This window comes from Scyliorhinus torazame, chromosome 8, assembly GCF_047496885.1.
Source record: "Scyliorhinus torazame isolate Kashiwa2021f chromosome 8, sScyTor2.1, whole genome shotgun sequence".
In the NCBI taxonomy this organism is placed as follows: Eukaryota; Metazoa; Chordata; class Chondrichthyes; order Carcharhiniformes; family Scyliorhinidae; genus Scyliorhinus; species Scyliorhinus torazame.
The window spans coordinates 204,974,354-204,993,332 of NC_092714.1; positions in this window are offsets into that span (position 1 = coordinate 204,974,354).

Here is an 18,979-nt window from a genome sequence, read left to right on the forward strand (position 1 = left end):
ATCAGTCCGGCATCGCGCCGCCCCAAAGGTGCGGAAGTCTCCGCATCTTGAGGGGCCGAGCCCTCACCTTGAGGGGCTAGGCCGGCGCCGGACTGATTTCCGCCTCGCCAGCTGGCGGGATGGCCTTTGGTGCCCCGCAAGCTGGCGCTGAAATGACTTTGCCATGCAGCGCATGCGCGGGAGCGTCAGCGGCCGCTCACGGCATCCCCGCGCATGCGCAGTGGAGGGGGTCTCTTCCGCCTCCGCCATAGTGGAGACCATGACGAAGGTGGAAGGAAAAGAGTGCCCCCATGGCACAGGCCCGCCCACGGATCGGTGGGCCCCGATCGCAGGCCAGGCCACCGTGGGGGCACCCCCCGGGGCCAGATCACCCAGCGACCCCCCAGGACCCCGAAGCCCGCCCGCGCCACCTTGTCCCGCCGGTAAGAGAGGTGGTTTGATTCTCGCCGGCGGGACAGGCATTCCAGCAGCGGGACTTCGGCCCATCGCGGGCCGGAGAATCGCTGGGGGGGGTTGGTGCGGCATGATTCCCACCCCCGCCGAATATCCGGTGCCGGAGAATTCGGCAACCGGCGGGGGCGGGATTCACGCCAGCCCCCGGCGATTCTCCGACCCGACAGGGGGTCGGAGAATCCCGCCCCAGAAGTGCACGAAAAGGCAGAAATAGAAATATAGGCAAGAGCTGTGCTGAAGCTGCAGCAGGAGACAGCATGGCCGAAGACCGGATCCCTGGGGTGTCGGCCCAGCGATCAACGGAGCAGTTGATGCAGGTCATCCAGGGTGGCTTTGCCAAGCAGAAACGGGACTGTCTGGACCCGATTAAAGAGTTGATTGATCGTCTAGAGCACAGATTGGACGCCCAGGATCGGGCGATCCAGAAGGTTGAGAAGACGCTGGCTGAGCAGGAGGAGCATTAAATAGCAGTGGAGCTTGAGGTGTGGATGCTGCGGGACGACAGAAAAGGCTTCTGGAGAAGGTGGAGGACATAGAGAATAGGTCCTGTCGGCAGAACATAAGAATTGTCAGGCTCCGGGAGGGGGCTGAGGGAGCTGATGCTGGGGCATACGTAGCGGGTATGTTTGAAAAGCTGCTGGGGGAGGGAACATTCCCCCAACCCTTGGAGGTGGACAGGGCGTATAGAGCACTTGCGAGGAAGCCGGGAACAGGGGACCCTCCGAGGGCAATGGTGGTGAGATTCCACAGATTCCTGGACAAGGAATGTATTCTTCAGTGGGCCAAGTGAACGCGGAGCTGTAAATGGGACAAGTATCCTGCGGGTGTACCAGGACCTGAGTGTGGAGGTGGCTAGGAAAAGGGCAGGCTTCAACCAAGTTAAGTCAATCTTCTTCAAGAAGCAAGTGAAGTTTGGACTGTTGTATCCGGCTCGTCTCTGGGTCACATATGAGGACCAGCATCATTATTTTGAGTCGCCCGAAGATGCGCTGGACTTCACGAAAAGAAAAGGACTGGTGGGGGCTGAGAACTCTCGAACTTTGATGCAACTTGTTGACTTATATTGGGTCTTTTTTTTTCTTGTTATTATTTTTTCTCTTCTGTTTTTGAGTTCTGTTTAAGAACAGGGGGAAAACGTTTTTTCGTTTTCGGGTTTTCTTTTTGGTAGATGTTGGCAATGTCTTTTTCGCTGATGTGCACGTTTGTGGGATGGAGACGTGCTTGTTTGGGTTTCAGTGGGTGATTGTTTGGGGATTGTTAGATGAGGGAATTTGTTTGTATGAGCGGGGGGGAGGGTGGGGAGGGAACAATAGGTGGGAGACTTTGTGGCGCCGGGGGCGGGGGCCACCAAGCTAGCTGGGTGAGCTAGCTCACGGAAGCGCAGTGGGGGTGTGCATATGTTTAGTTTATTGTATGGGTTAGGTTTCAGAGTGGTGTTGCTTGGGGGGGAGGGGGGTAGTTGTTCTGCTGACGAGGGAGGGACTTCGGTGGAGGGACAGAGAGGAGGTCGGTGGCAGGGGTTGCCGGGGGCGGGCTGGAGGAGACGCGGTGAATGGGCTGGAGGTGGGCCCAAGAAAGGGGATGGCTGATCGGCGGAGGGGGGGGCACTTTGCCCCCCAACTAGGCTGATCACCTGGAATGTTCGAGGGTTAAATGGGCCGGTTACGAGGGCACATGTGTTCGCGCACCTGAGGGGACTGAAGGCGGACGTGGTGATGCTGCAGGAAATGCAACTTAGAGTAGTGGACCAGGTTAGATTGAGGAAAGGCTGGGTCAGTCAGGTTTTCCACTCGAGGCTGGATACAAAGACTAGAAGGGTTGCAATCTTGATTAATAAGCGGATGATATTTGAGGTGGGTAGAATAGTTTCGGATGTGGGGGGTCAATATATTATGGTTAGTAGTAAGCTGGAGGGGATGAAGGTAGTGCTAGTTAATGTATATGCGCCAAATTGGGATGACGTGGAATTTATAAAGGGCATGTTGGGGAAGATACCGGACCTGGACTTGCACAAGCTGATCTTGGGAGGGGACTTTAATACAGTTATTGATCCCGGCCTGGATCGGTCATGCTCCAAGATGGGCAGGGTGCAGGCAATGGCAAAGGAACTGAAAGGGTTCATGGAGCAGATGGGGGGGTGGATCCATGGAGATTTAGGCAACCGAGGGTGAAGAAGTTCTCCTTCTACTCCCACGTGCATAAGGTATATTCTCGGATCGATTTCATTGTTTTGGTTAGGGCCTTGCTGGCAGGGGTGGTGAACACGGGGTACTCGGCGATCACGATCTCGGACCTGCTCCACACTGGGTTGACCTGCAGGTTAGTAAAGAAAGCAATCAGCGCCCGCAATGGAGGTTAGATGTAGGGCTGTTGGCGGACGAAGCAGTGTGCGCGAGGCTGAGGAAATGCATACAAAATTACCTGCAGGTAAATGATACGGCGGAGGTCTCAGCAGCAGTGGTCTGGGAAGCGCTGAAGGCACTGGTGAGAGGAGAGCTGATCTCGATACGGGCCCTCAGCGACAGGACGGACAGGGCAGAGACAGACCGACTGGTAAAAGAGATTCTACAAGTCGACAGGAGGTACGCAGAGACTCCAGAGATAGGGCTTTTAAGGGAACGGTGGAGGCTACAGGTGGAGTTCGGCTTGTTAACCACAGGGAGGGCAGTGGAACAGCTCAGAAAGGCGAGGGGGGCGATATATGAGCATGGTGAGAAGGCTAGCAGGATGCTTGCACAGCAGCTCAGATAGAGGGAGGCAGCTAGAGAAATAGGGAAAGTTATTGACGAGGATGGGAACCTAGTTGGGGACTCGGCAGGGGTGACTAAAGCGTTCTGGGATTTTTACAGCAGGTTGTACAGGTCGGAACCCCTTGTGGGGCCGGAGGGGATGAGGCACTTGCTGGAGTGGCTGACTTTCCCGAAGGTGGACGGGGAGCTGGTAGAAGGGCTGGGGACCCGATCGGGTTGGAAGAGATAGTGGAGAGCTTGAAGGCCATGCAGCCGGGTAAGGCCCCGGGACCGGACGGGTACCCAGCGGAGTTCTATAAAAAGTTCTCCGGGATATTGGGGCCGGTGCTGATGAAGGTGTTGTCATAATATACACCAGTATATCATGGTACAGACACACACTGATGGACACACAGTGGGACCAATCAACACACACAACACCGCAGCCAATCACCAGTGAGAGCACACGCACTATAAAGACAGGGAGCATCAGAGTTCCCGCTCATTCGAGTTGCAGCTAGCTAGGAGGACAGAGCTCACAGCCTGTAACACAGACATTCACCATGTGCTGAGTGCATCGACTGGTTAGGACAAGGCAAAGGTCTTTAGTTAAAGCTAGTATCGTATTAACCCACAGTCTGAGTATGTTTAAACAGTTAATGTTTCAATAAAATAGTGTTGCACTATTTCAAGTGTTGGTGACCTGTATGTGATCCAGAACACCCAACACATCAGGTGTTTAATGGGGCAAGGGAAATGGGGGTTCTGCCCCAGACGATGTCACAGGCCACGATTTTGCTTATCCTGAAACGGGACAAGAACCCGGAGCTATGTGGGTCATACAGGCCGATTTCCCTGTTGAACGTGAACATGGAGCACAGAGTCTCGCTGTATGCGGACGACCTGCTTCTGTATGTTTCAGATCCAATTGAGGGGATGGAAGAAATCATGGGAATTTTAGGGGAATTCTGCCGGTTTTCGGGGTATAAGCTTAATATGGGAAAGAGCGAGATGTTTGCGGTCCAGGCGAGGGGTCAGGAGAGGCGACTGGGGGAACTGCCGTTTATATTGGTAGGGGACAGTTTCAGGTACCTAGGTATTCAAGTAGCACGGGATTGGGACCGGCTACATAAATTGAACTTGGCCCAGTTGGAGGATCAGACGAAAGATGATTTCCGGAGATGGGATGCGCTCCCCTTGTCTCTAGCTGGTAGAGTCCAAATGATGAAAATGACGGTCCTCCCGAGATTCCTGTTTGTATTGCAATGTCTCCCCATCTTCATTCCGCGGTCCTTTTTTAAGCGGGTCAATAAAGTTATAGCGGGCTTCGTATGAGGGGGCAAGTCCCCGCGAGTGAGGAGGGTAATGCTGGAGCGGAGTTGGGGAGAGGGAGGGCTGGCGCTGCCGAACTTAGCAGTTATTACTGGGCGGCTAACATAGCCATGGTTAGGAAGTGGCTGGTGGGGGGTTGGGGGGGGGGGGGGGGGGGGCGGCATGGGTGCGTATGGGGCGGCTTCTTGCGTGGGCACAATTTTGGGAGTGCTGGTAATTGCGCCTCTGCCGTTCCCGCCGGCGCGGTACTCCACCAGCCCCGTGGTGGTGGCGGCCTTGAGAGTCTGGGGGCAATGGAGGAGACATGTGGGAGCAGGGGGAGCATCGGTCTGGCCCCCAATTTGCGATAATCCCCGGGGAGGATGGACGGGGGGTTCCGAATATGGCGGAGAGCGGGGATTGAGAGGATGGGGGACTTGTTTATCGAGTGGAGCTTTCCGAGTATGAGGGCGCTGGAGGAGAAGTTTGCATTGGCGGGAGGAAACAAATTTCGATATCTGCAGGTGCGGGACTTCCTACGTAAACAGGTATCAACCTTCCCACTCCTGCCGTTAAGGGGGATTCAGGACAGGGTAGTTTCTAGAGGATGGATAGGTGAGGGGAACGTCTCTGACATTTATAAGGAACTTATGGGATCAGAGGAGACGCAGACCGAGGAGCTAAAGCGAAAGTAGGAGGAGGAGCTGGGGGGAGAGATAGAGGAGGGCCTTTGGTCGGACGCGTTGAGTAGAGTCAACGCGACCGCTACTTGTGCCAGACTCAGCCTGATTCAATTCAAGGTTGTTCACTGGGCTCACATGACAGTGACCCGGATGAGGCAGATTCTTTGGGGTGGAGAACAGGTGCGAAAAATGTGCAGGAGGACCAGCGAGCCATGTCCACATGTTCTGGTTATGTCCAAAGCTGAGAGGATTTTGGCAGGGGTTTGCTGATGTCATGTGCAAGGTATTAAAAACAAGGGTGGCATTGAGTCCAGCGGTGGCGATATTTGGGGTGTCGCAGGATCCGGGAATCCAGGAGGAGAAAGAGGCAGACGTTCTGGCCTTTGCTTCCCTGGTAGCCCGGAGGCGGATATTACTAGCAGGGAGGGACTCAAAGCCCCCGAACTCGGAGACCTGGCTATCATACATGGCTAGCTTTCTCTGCCTGGAGAAAATTAAGCTCGCTTTGAGAGGGTCACTGTTAGGGTTTGCCCGGAGGTGGCAACTATTCATCGACTTCTTCGCAGAGAAGTAAACGTCAGCAGAAGGGAGGGGGGGGTTTAGGTTAGCGTAGATTAGAGGGTTAATTAATGGTGGGACCTGTTGGGGAGGGAGGTGGTATTTCCACTATGTTTATATTTTCATGTACATTGTTTATATTGCTGCTGTTACAATGCCAAAAAATACCTCAACAAAATGTTTATTAAAAAAAAAGCTTTCAAACCCTTGGAAGCCATGAAAGGCGCTAGATAAATGTGAATCTTTCATTTCTTTTTGGAATAGCACATTCCTTAATTTGTTAAGAGGCTTCTCATCGTGCAATTAATGAAAACATTTTGCAATGCAAGTTATAGCAAATGAGATTTAATCTCATAGGATATGAGCAGCTGGACAACAGTCTGATAGTACAATGATAAAACTAAAAGCAACAAATGGGGCTCATTGTTCCTGAACATGCCTCTAGAGATGGACACAAGTGACAATATTATTTAATTTGATAAGTTTTCTTTGGTATTATTTCTGTTAGGTGTGCCCCTCAACAAAGGGAGCATTTTGCTCAGTTTCTTTTTTTTTTTAATGACACTAGGGCAACCTGGTGCCTCCTTATCATATTTCTTAATAAAAGGAAAGGCATACTTCGGCAGAGTGGGATAGACAGATGGCATGTGAGTTCCAAAGCCAAAGGGAACTCGAGCATTAACTTATACAGGAACTTTGTATAAGGATGGACTAATAGCACAAGGGGATAATTGTGAGATGTTAGACTGGCCCATTCAATAGCTGAACCATAAATCAGCTTACTCTGGCTGCCAGAATTCTCTAGGCCCCTGTTTGTGGGAAATCTACAGTTTTCAACCGGAATGGTCATGAGCTTTCCAAATCAGAATTTTCTAATCCAGTAGGACTTGGGGAAAATTCTGGCCCTCGTCCACTTGTTTTTAAACAATTACTTTTGGGATCTGATTCAGCAGAAGGAATAATATCCATGAACCTTTACCTCAAGAGTATTGGATTGTGAATGCCTGGTGTTTATCCACTCTGTACGTTAATGTTCTGGGTGCAGATCAGCCTTAGCAATCACTTGCGTCCCCACAGGAACCCTACCAATCGCCCTAGATGATGAACATGGTTATCTTCACCTCAAAGGACAAAGAAGAAGAACTTTAATACTGCGAAATTACCAAAATGTTGGCTAATATAACTGAGGAAAATGTTCACTCCATACAAATTGTCAAATTTATTGGAGATATGTTCTCTCTTTTATGTTTATTGTTCTACAAACAAGAGTGTTTCCCTTTGCAGAAGAAAGGGAGAAATATACCTCAGAAATCGAGTTGTAAAAGGCTTGCTGTGCCATTTTCCAATCCTCAGAGGATTCAATGATGTCAAGGTTGAGGTAGGATACCAGTTTGACATTAAAACCCCAGAATAAAAATAGCCTACATATAAATTTGTACATGTATCTCAGTTGTGTTCTACATTTTCTTTTCCTCTTGTTCTTTAGACTTTCAAATCAATTTATGGATCAGAGTTAAGGGTTTCAGGTGTGCCAGTCAAACGCTGACATCCCTCAGTGTCCTGGATCAATCGTTCTTGGGGAGGCAAATGGTTTTTGTGTGAGAACTACAAATAACCTGGCTCATAATCTTTTTGGAAACTAAAGTACACTTCAAATATCTTTAAGAGGCATAAAACAACAGACAAACCATCTCTGGAGTTCTGGTTATATAAACATTTGGAGGCTGTGCATTAGCAACATATTCCATCGTATAGGAGGCCAGATTTAATTACATCATAAACGGATCCCTTGCTTGAGCAGAGCTGCAGAGTTGAGTACTGATACACAGTAAAAGTTTGCAATAACTATCACAGTGTGGACCGGCACAGAGACTTACAGAGTCTGCTGTTTCCTCGGCTATTGGCATTTAATGGCATCCAGAGATAGCATTTTCCTCTGGATTCACGGCGCCGAGGACCCGGGGTTTGATCTCGGCCCTGGGTCACTGTCCGTGTGGAGTTTTCACATTCTCCCCGTGTCTGCGTGGGTCTCACTCCCACAACCCAAAGATGTGCAGGGTAGGTGGATTGGCCATGCTAATTTGCCCCTTAATTGGAAAAAAAAGAATTAGTTACTTTAAATTAACAAGGAACATTCACCTCCAAGCACCTCTCCAAGTCCCACACCATCCCAACATGGACATATATCATTGCTCCTTTACCCTTACAGTGAGAAATCCCTACCGAACAGCAGTGTGGACGTACCTACACAACACAAGACTTCAGCAGCTCTTCTCAGGGCAACTAGAGATGAGCAACAAATGCAGATGTTGCTAGCAATGATCACATTCCAATAATAATTATTTAAAATATTTTTAATTTAAATTTACCGGTAATATATCGTTTAACTAAAGGCACTGATGTAATCTTTTACAAGAATTTTCATTCAACTCATTGACTGGTCGAGAAAAACAACTGAAGATTGATCTTATAAAATGAGGACAATCTTGCCAAATATAATAAAAATCGAAATTGATCGTTGTAAACGACATAATGAGAAATAAAAAACTATGGGCAGGATTTAGCCTCCGCATTAGCTGTGGGTGCAAATCCTCTAATTGTCGCTAAACCTTGCGAGAGGCCAAAAACGGAACTTGCGCCAGTGATATTTCCCATTCTGATCTTCCCAGGCCCTCCCGAAGACACGATCCGGTTCATGCCCAGGAAGGGGGCAAACATGATGTGCATGAATTATAATATACTTAGTGTGGTTAACATCACATCTTCATCTCTCACTAAATCTTCCCACCCGACCAGGCATGAGGCCACGCTGGCATGAATCCCTACTGGTTTTAAAAACAAGAACCATACACAATCTCCAAGAGGGAGGAAGAAGGTGAGCACCACTGTCTCCACTGGATGCAAGGAATCCAAAGGGAACAGAGCCCACTGGTCAGCTCCACAAGGGGTGGGGTGGGGTGCTCGGGGGTGTCTGGGAAACTCTGGAGTAGCTGTTCGGAGTCTGGGGTAGCTGTCCAGGAGTCTTTTTTTTTTAGAAATGTTTTTTATTGGGTTTTTGAACAAAGTATATTTACAGTTATGCACACAGAATTTAAAAAATATATATGTATATATATATAGAAGAGAAGAAAACACAAAAAAAAAACTGGTAGGATATAATGCACTAGCTCAACAACAGCAACTCTATACAGTTAGCAAAATTTTTTTTAACACGCAAGTAGGCACCTGTTTGTGGGGGGATGGGATGGGGGGCGGGGGTGGGTGGGGTGGGGGGGGGGGGGACTGGGGAGGTATATATACATTTGGGTGCCTTACATTAGTTATGTTCAACACAGAGAGGGCAATACGCGAATGGATCTGGTGTTGTTACTTGCTTCTCCCGGATGGTTTTTGCTGCCATTGTTGTCTCGCGTTCACCTCCGCTTCGGGCGTTCGCCCCATCTTTCGCCCGTATTTTTCATGCTCTTTGTTCCTGTATTTGCCAAGTTTGTTATCGTTTCCCGTGCCCTCCTTCCAGCTATCATTCCCTTGCCTCCCCCCACCTCTCTGGTTCCCCTCTATTGTTCCCTGTCTCCTCCCTCTTCTTCCCCCCCTTTCCCCCCCTTTCCCCCCTTCTGCCCCCCCCCCTTCTGCTACCTGCCCCTTCTCCTGTGGTTCACCTTTCTTTTCTCCTAGGTTTAGCTGCCCCCCCCCGGGGTCTATCCCTCCCTCTCACGCTTTGGCTACTTTCCCCTGATTCTTGGCTACCTGGTGATTCTTCTGCTTGCTCGCTGGCCACTAACAGGTCCCGGAACAATAGGGTGAATGGCTCCCACGTTCTGTGCGAGCCGTCATCTGACCCTCGGATGGCAAATTTGTTTTTCTCCATTTGCAGAGATTCTGAGAGGTCGGACAGCCAGTCTGCAGCTTTGGGTGATGCTGCTGACCGCCAGCTGAACAGGATTCTACCGCAGGCGATATGGGAGGCAAAGGCAAGGGCGTCCACCCTCCTCCCCAGGAATAGATCTGGCTGGTCTGATACCCCGAAGACCGCCACTTTCGGGCATGGCTCCACCCTCACCCCCACCACTTTGGACATTGCCTCGGATGAAGGCTGTCCAGTACCCCGTAAGTCTGTTGCAAGACCAGAACATGTGGGCGTGGTTGGCCGGGCCTCCTTGGCACCGTTCACATCTATCCTCCACCTCCGGGAAGAACCTACTCATAGGAGTTCTTGTTAAGTGGGCTTTATGTATCACTTTTAGTTGCGTCAGGCTGAGCCTTGCGCATGTGGAGGTGGAGTTGACCCTATGCAGTGCTTTGCTCCAGAGTCCCCACCCTATTTCAATCCCCAGGTCTTGTCCAGACATTTTAAGGGTTGAGGTGTGACAGCAATGAGATCGGAATGAAGCAGCCTGAGTAAGAATGGTGCCTATTAGCTTTGCCTATCCCTGAAGCACAAAGCAATTGTGCTCTCGAACATTCCTGAAACTCATGTTCACCATGTAATTGGCTATCAAGAATTAGCCCTTAACAATGTCAGCTGTCCACAGTTTAAAAATCAAGGAGCCATTAAAAAGGTCCAGATAGCGGGCAACCGAGGGGGTCATCCAACCTGACTGCCCCTCTTCCACGGTTGCATTCGCAGCTGCAAGACCCTGGAAATGGAGCATGCAATATCCATGGGCACCATCGAGGCCTTCCGTGCCCAGTGGCACCACAGGGTCTGAGGTGCTTTATTGAACCTTTTAATAACCTTTTCATTTGATGTATTTTAAGTTTCATTTGCTCTGTTTTTGTTCAGGGCAATGTCCCTTTAAGCACTTCCCCTTTTAATTTCCCCTTCAGGTTGTTTGACTTAGCTTAATTAGTTGAACTTTTCAAATAGTTCAAAGTCAAGGAGGGGTTTGATGGTAAAATCGGTCAGCTGCTCACCCAGAGACCCAGGCTATTGTCCAGTGACCGGGGTTCAAAGTCCACCACAGTTGCTGCTGGAATACAAATTGAATTCATAAAATAAAAGGTGACTCTGATTGGGTGCGGGTATACACCAAGTTCTGCAGTGGAGATTAGAAGGCACCTGAGCTGCGAGTGAGTGGTAGCTGCAGGATAAGTGGGACAGGTGAGGTACTGATGTTGTCTGGCTGCAACACCAACTTTGACTGTCTCTCTCTCTCTCTCACACACCCTTGCAGGTAAACAGCCAATCAACATCGGTATGGAGCCAGTGGAACTGGCCATTCTACTCATTATAGCGCTGGAGGAACACAGGCTCCAGCAACAAAGTATGGCATCACCCAGGGAAGGCCAAGTGGCAGGAGACCAGAGGCTGCAGGAAAGGCTCCAAAACCGGGGGCAGCAGCATCCATACAGGAAAGGTGAAGGCACAGGAAGAGATCTGGGTGTCCTTTATGGAGCTGTCGGACAACATGTGTTGTAGAAGACTCCACCTCATGAGGGAGACTGTGTTTCATCCTTGATGACTTTGCTCCATGTGGTAGTCACCACTGATGTATATATTAGGTGATTTGTGGTAAGGCCCTGTACTACAGGTACGGGGGTAGTTCCCTGCCTGTTGGCTCTGCACAGTAGGTGGAGTATAAATATGTGTGCTCCCCATACAGCAGCCATTTCGCCAGCTGCTGTAGAAGGCCACACATCTTAGTGTAATAAAGCCTCAGTTGCATTCAACTCTCGTCTTTGTGTAATTGATCGTGCATCCATTTATTGCACTAAAGTTTTCAGAAGATGGACCTCCGCATCAAGCCGGATCGCCTGCAGCTGGACCCGAAATCAGGCAATGCCGAAAAGGACTTTGAACATTGGTTAGCCTGTTTCGAAGCTTACATCAGGTCTGCACCAGGCCCAATTCTGGATGCTCAGAAGGTTCAGAGCCGCTACACGCAGCTGAGCTCCAACTTCTTTCCGCTTATCCAGGACGCGCCGAACTACGATGAAGCCATGGCGCCACTGAAAGAAAACTACACTCAGCGGACTAACACGCTTTACGCCAGACACATCCTCTCCACGCGCAGTCAACTCCCTGGTGAGTCAGTAAAAGACTTCTGGCGTGCTCTAATTCCCCTAGTCAGAGACTGACTGTCAGGCCGTCACGGCCACGGAACACTCGAAGTTGCTTATGAGGGACGCTTTTGTTACGGGGATAGGGTCAGATTACATCTGCCAACACCTTTTAGAAGGGGCCACGCTCGACCTCGCGGCAACCAAAAAGCTTGCGCTCTCGCTGACGGTCGCCTCACGCAACATCCAGGCCTACACCCCCAGCCACGCGGCCCACCCCTCCTACGCATCGTGGACTCCGCAGACGGCTGCCCCATCGGACACCCCACTCAGCCAACCCCATGCCTGTGCCGCGTGGCAGCCAACCAACCCCGGGGGCGCCAAATGTTACTTCTGTGGGCAGCCAAAACACCCCGACAACGCTGCCCGGCCCGGAGCGCCCTTTGCAAGGCCTGCGGCAAGAAGGGGCACTTCGGCGGTGTGCCAGGCCCGTTCAGTCACCGCTATTGTTCTGACCCCCCCTCCGTACGACCAGTGGGCGCCGCCATCTTCCCCTCCTCGGATCACGCACAGCCAGTGGGCGCCGCCATCATTCCCTCCTCGCATCACGTGCGGCCCGTGGGCACCGCCATCTTGTTCAACCCCCACCACATGCGCCCCGTGGGCGCCGCCATCTAGTCCACCCCAGGAACTTCAAGCGCGCAATCTTGTCTCCCCCGCGGCACGTGTGGCCCATGGGCGCCGCCATCTTACTAGGACCCATGCCCCCCGGGCACCCCATCGTCAGCCACTATTGACGATGAGCCGCGTCTCGCCTCGGTCACGATTGACCAGTCTTGCCCACGCAACCGAGCAAACACCTCTACAAACGTGACAATCGATGGGCACGAGATCTTCTGCCTGCTGGACTCCGGGAGCACCGAGAGCTTCATTCATCCCGATACGGTAAGGCGCTGCTCCCTCGCGGTACACCCCGCCAATCAGAGAATCTCCCTGGCCTCCGGGTCCCACTCCGTGACGATCCGGGGGTACTGCATAGCCACCCTCACTGTCCAGGGCGTGGAGTTTCCCGGCTTCCACCTCTACATCCTCCCCAACCTCTGCACTGCCTGACTACTCTGCCTGGACTTCCAGTGCAACCTCCAGAGCCTAACATTGAAATTCGGCGGGCCCCTATCACCCCTTACTGTGTGCGGCCTCGCGACCCTAAAGGTCGACCCACCTTCCCTATTTGCAAACTTAACCCCAGATTGCAAACGCATCGCCACCAGGAGCAGATGGTACCGCACACAGGACAGGACGTTCATCAGGTCAAAGTCCAGCAACTGCTTCAGGAAGGCATCATCGAGGCCAGCATCATCCCCTGGAGAGCCCAAGTGGTAGTGGTGAAAACTGGGGAGAAACACAGAATGGTCGTGGACTACAGCCAGACCATCAATAGGTACACGCAGCTCGACGTGTACCCCCTCCCACGCATATCTGATATGGTCAATCAGATTGCACAGTACCGGGTCTTCTCAATTGTGGACCTTAAATCTGCCTACCACCAGCTCCCCATCCGTAAGGCGGAATGCCCATACACTGCCTTCGAGGCAGATAGCCGCATTTATCACTTTTTTAGGGTTCCTTTTGGCGCCACCATCGGGGTCTCGGTTTTCCAATGGGAAATGGACCGAATGGTCGACCAGTACGGGCTGCGGGCCACTTTCCCGTACCTTGACAATGTCACCATCTGCGGCCACGATCAGCAAGACCATGATGCCAACCTTGCCAAATTTCTCTGCACCGTCACTCTCCTCAACCTCACTTACAACAAGGAGAAGCGTGTGTTCAGCACAAATCGATTAGCCATCCTCGGCTATGTGGTCCAGAACCGAGTTCTGGGGCCCGATCCCGACCTCATGCACCCCCTCATGGAACTCCCCCTCCCCCACTGCCCCAAGGCCCTCAAACGTTGCCTGGGGTTCTTTTCTTACTACGCCCAGTGGGTCCCAAATTATGCGGACAAGGCCCACCCACTCATCCAATCCACTCTTTTTCCCCTAACGGCCGAGGCTCACCAGGCCTTCGCCCGTATTAAGGCCGACATCGCCAAGGCTGCGATGCACGCAGTCGACGAGATGCTCCCCTTCCAAGTCGAGGGAGATGCATCAGACGTCGCTCTAGCCGCCACCCTCAACCAGGCAGGCAGGCCCATGGCATTCTTTTCACAAAACTTCATGCCTCCGAAATTCCCACTCCTCCGTCGAAAAAGAGGCCCAAGCCATCGTTGAAGCTGTGCGGCATTGGAGGCATTACCTGGCCGGCAGGAGATTCACTCTCCTCACTGACCAACGGTCGGTAGCTTTCATGTTTAACAACACACAGTGGGGCAAGATCAAAAACGATAACATCTTGAGGTGGAGTATCGAGCTCTCCACCTGCAACTATGAGATTTTGTATCGCCCCGGTAAACTCAACGAGCCCCCCGATGCCCTACCCCGAGGTGCATGTGCCAGCGCACAGGTGGACCGACTCCGGACTCTGCACGACAACCTTTGTCACCCGGGTGTCACACAGTTGTACCACTTCATCAAGCCCCGCAATCTGCCCTACTCCGTCGAGGAAGTCAGGGCACTAACCAGAGACTGCCAGGTCTGTGCGGAGTGCAAACCGCACTTCTACCAGCCAGACCATGCGTGCCTGGTGAAGGTCTCCTGCTCCTTTGAACGCCTCAGCGTGGACTTCAAAGGGCCCCTCCCCTCCACCGACCGTAACACGTACTTCCTCAGTGAGGTCGATGAGTACTCCAGATTCCCCTTCGCCATCACATACCTTGATATGATGGCTGCCACCATCATCAAAGCCCTCAACACCATCTTCGCTCTGTCCGGCTTCCCCGCCTACGTCCACAGCGACAGGGATCCTCATTCATGAGCGATGAGCTGTGTCAGTTCCTGCTCAACAAGGGCATCGCCTTGAGCAGGACGACCAGCTATAATCCCCGTGGAAATGGACAGGTGGAGAGGGAGAATGGGACGGTCTGGAGGGCCGTCCAGCTGGCCCTACGGTCCAGAAATCTCCCGGTCTCCCGCTGGCAGGAGGTCCTCCCCAACGCACTGCACTCCATTTGGTCGCTCCTATGCACTGCGACTAATGACACACCCCATGAACATCTCTTTGCCTTCTCCAGGAAGTCCACCTCCAGGGTGTCGCTCCCGACTTGGCTTGCAGCTCCAGGACCCGTACTCTTCCGTAAGCATGTACGACTCCACAAGGGGGACCTGTTGGTTGAAAGGGTACAGCTACTCCACGCCAACCCGCAGTACACCTACGTAGCATGCCCCGATTGTCGCTAAGATACTGTCTCCCTCAGGGACCTGGCACCAGCTGGTTCCACACACACACACCCCTCCGACCCAGCGCCACCCTCCCCTTCCCCAGAGCACCCCGCCGCAGCCCCCGCCCCAGGACAATCTGTCCTCCCCCTGCCTACGGCCGAGGATTTCGGCACGTTCCCGGAGTCACCGAGGACCAGACCAACACCGGAATCGCCGTCACTACTGCGGCGCTCCCAACGGCAGGTCAAGGCTCCAGACCGACCGAACCTGTAACTTGATCAGGACTCCATTTTTTTCTCTGTAGTTAAAACATGTATTTGTATATGGTTCTCCACCACCCCTGCCGGACTCAATTTTAACAGGGGGTGAATGTGGTAGTCACCACTGATGTGTATATTAGGTGATTTGTGGTAAAGCCCTGTACTACAGGTATGGGGGTAGTTCCCTGCCTGCTGGCTCCGCCCAGTAGGCGGAGTATAAATATGTGTGCTCCCCATACAACAGCCATTTCGCCAGCTGCTGTAGGAGGCCACACATCTTAGTGTAATAAAGTCTCCGTTGCATTCAACTCTCATCTTTGTGTAATTGAGCGTGCATCACTCCATGTGGCGGTGGAGGACACCCCATCCCTGTGGCCATAAAGTTCTTTCGCTACGGGGACGTTCCACCGTTCCACAGGTGTCATGTGTGGCATCTCGCAGGCATTCATTCCTCACCGGTAAGTGTATCTGTGTCTTTGCTAGAGCTTTGGACTTTATTCGTTTTGACCTTGACCAGGCTCAGCAATATGAGAGGGCAATGGGATTTGGCAGTATAGCTGGTCTACCACAGGTGCAAGGTGTGATCAACTGCACCCATGTCACTCTTCTCACCCTGTGGCATTAATGAGTTCCCTTCATAAACAGGAAAGGGTTCCACTCCCTCAATGTGCAGCTGGTGTGTGACCACCAGATGTGATGTACATGTCTGCACGTTTTCCAGGAAACGTGCATGATGACTCACAGTGAGGAATGGTCTGTGATGCTCCTCATCTACTGCTTCTGTCTGACTCCCGTTTGTCTGTTGCTAGCATGCTGACTCCCCGGCTCATGCCTTAGTGAGGTTCTGTGCTACATTCCATTGTCCCTTTGCTCTAGGATTAGGGGTGGGTGTCTAGAATTCATTTGAATCATGCCTGGGTTCTTTCACTGCAAATGAAGCATTTGCACTGAGAGGGCCTAACCATCTGGAGAGCCAGTAAGAACAACTGTGTCCAGATGGGGAGAAGCGCTATGTCTGGGAGGAGGGTTAAAGAATGCAAGGTGTTAAGGTGGTGAAGAACAATAATATTTAATTCAGTGACATATATATTACTCTCTAAGTCTGAATAAAGATTGTAGACTTCCAGTTAACACACATACTTTATTCAGTAGGTTTGTTCTGTTTCCAGAGCTTAACTAGATGTAATACAGTCAAGAGGTATGACCAGTGAAGCTAAGGTAAGCTGCCAATGCTGAACTGTCTCTGTCTGCTGCTGCTGCTCCCTAGCCCTGTGCTTCTGAAAGAGCAGGATCCTACCTTGGGCTGGACCCTTTATACCCGTCTCTGATGCCCTCTAGTGATGCTGTGGCTGTTACATCTGTCTGCAGTCCCTGGTGTATGTGCAGATGTATGTACAGATGTACAGATCACTGCATCCCCCCTTTTACTGGACATGTTTTCTAGACTGGCCTCAAAAAAACTGGACATAACGAGAGGTGAGAACATGCAAATCTGCCCACTGTGAAAATGATAAAAGTAATACAGAAACAATTAACTGTGTTGTGAGTCCATTGTGAGAAATGTCCATATTCATCTTGTGTGTGTGTTGAAGTGTCGTCACATATCTAGCCGGTCGGGTGCCTTACGGCTTTTGCTGGAGCGTCTTAAAGGTGGTCGTAGGGATGATGGTTTGATATCATCAAGAGGACTGTCTGGCGTTGTGTGGTGAGGAACGTCCTGTGGACAAATGGACTCTGTCAAGTCCAGTGTGGGAAATACTGGCGTTGTAGGTCGATTCTCTAATAGATCCCGGCGGTTACGATGAAAAAGTACTCCCGCAGATGATTTGACAATGTAGGACCGCGGTGCCTCCTGCCTGATCACCGTGGCTGACTCAGACCATCCGCCTCCTGGGTCCCTGATTCTGATGGTGTCACCTATTGTCAGTGGCTTGAGTGGGATCGCATGTTGATCGTAGTATAGTTTTTGTTTGGAGCATAGTGCCCGCATGTCGTTGAGAACCGGTGTGTTGCCGGAGTCTCGAAATTGCTTTGCCGGTAGGGTTGTCCGGATGTCTCTGCCGAAGAGCATTTGCGCTGGCGACAGTCCTGAGCTCAATGGGGTTGCTCGGTACGATAACAGAGCTAGGTTGATGTCGGAACGTGACTCGGCTGCTTTGCTGATGAGCCATTTAATGATGTGGATACCTTTTTCCCCTGTTCCATTTGATTGCGGGTAGTGATTCTGTGTTGCACCATTGTCTGACCTCAACTTTTTCTTGTGTTTATGGTATTGATTCTGTATGTCATCATTTGTGAAAGCTGTTTTGCTTGTTTGTTCTGGAACAGATGTGAATTTGTGAGATTCGTTATCATGCCATGGCATGTTTGCAGTCTTGTCATTGTTTCGCAGTGTGCTGTGGCATTGTCCTTCACATGCAGAGTTGTACTATGTTGTACAGGTCGTTGTTTCATTGTTGTCATTCTTGTTGTTCCTTTTGTCATGCTTGTTGATTCTGTTTTTGTTGTTTTTGCTTTTATTCTTGCTCTTTTTCTTGTTGTGCTTGTTGTTTCTGGGATGCTTCTTGTTGCTTTGGGCGTTCTTGTTGTGCTGCATGTTGCTTTTGTTGTTGTTCTTGTTTCTGATGTGCTTCGAGTAGTTTTTGTTGTTCTTGTTGCGCTCGATGAGTGTGCCATGTGGATGATTTGAATCATTGTCACAGTTATTGGTGTCCGTGACCTTTGTGGTCTCTGCTACATTGAGCGTATCTTCTTGAGAATTGTGAGAATGATCTGATGTTGCATTGATGTTGTTGACATCAGTCATTTGTGGTGGGTTCGATTCCTCTTCTTTGCTTACTTGGTGCTCCTCTTCTAGAGTCATTTCTGGTTCACTTGAATCATCATTGATTTCTAGGTGCTCCTCTTTTGGAGTCATTTCAGATTCATTTGAATCATCTGTGATCTCTTTGTGCTCCTTTTCTAGAGTCAAAATCTTCATGATTTCATTTTGTTGTGGGTTGTGGTGCTCCTTTTCTGGAGTCAAAAACTTCAAGATTTCTATTGACGTGGTCTCTCTGGACTCTTGGGTGGCCGTCCTCTGATTATTGAGTGCTTCTGTGCAGATGAGCTGAGAATGTCAGTCTCGCTGTGATCCTGCACATCCTGTATGGGAATTGTGATTTCTTCGTCACTTGTCTCGCATACAGTGGGTAGACATTCAGTGTCTTTTTCTGGTGGCTCAAATAAGCTTGATAGATCTTCATGGTCTTGTACATGCATGGCGTTCGCGATGGAGTGTTTGCTTGCTTCCATTTTTGAGTCTGTCTCCGAGCTGTCTGTGGAGGCTTGCGTCACTCTCTTTGTGGAGGCTTGCATCACTCTCTTTGTGGAGGCTTGCATCACTCTCTTTGTGGAGGCTTGCGTTGCTCTCTTTGTGGAGGCTTGCATCGCTCTCTTTGTGGAGGCTTGCGTCGCTCTCTTTGTGGAGGCTGGCGCCGCTCTCCTTGTGGAGGCTGGCGTCGCTCTCTTTGTGGAGGCTTGCGTCGCTCTCTTTGTGGAGGCTTGCGTCGTTCTCTTTGTGAAGGCTTGCGTCGCTCTCTTTGTGGAGGCTTGCGTCGCTCTCTTTGTGGAGGCTTGCGTCGCTCTCTTTGTGGAGGCTTGCGTCGCTCTCTTTGTGGAGTCCT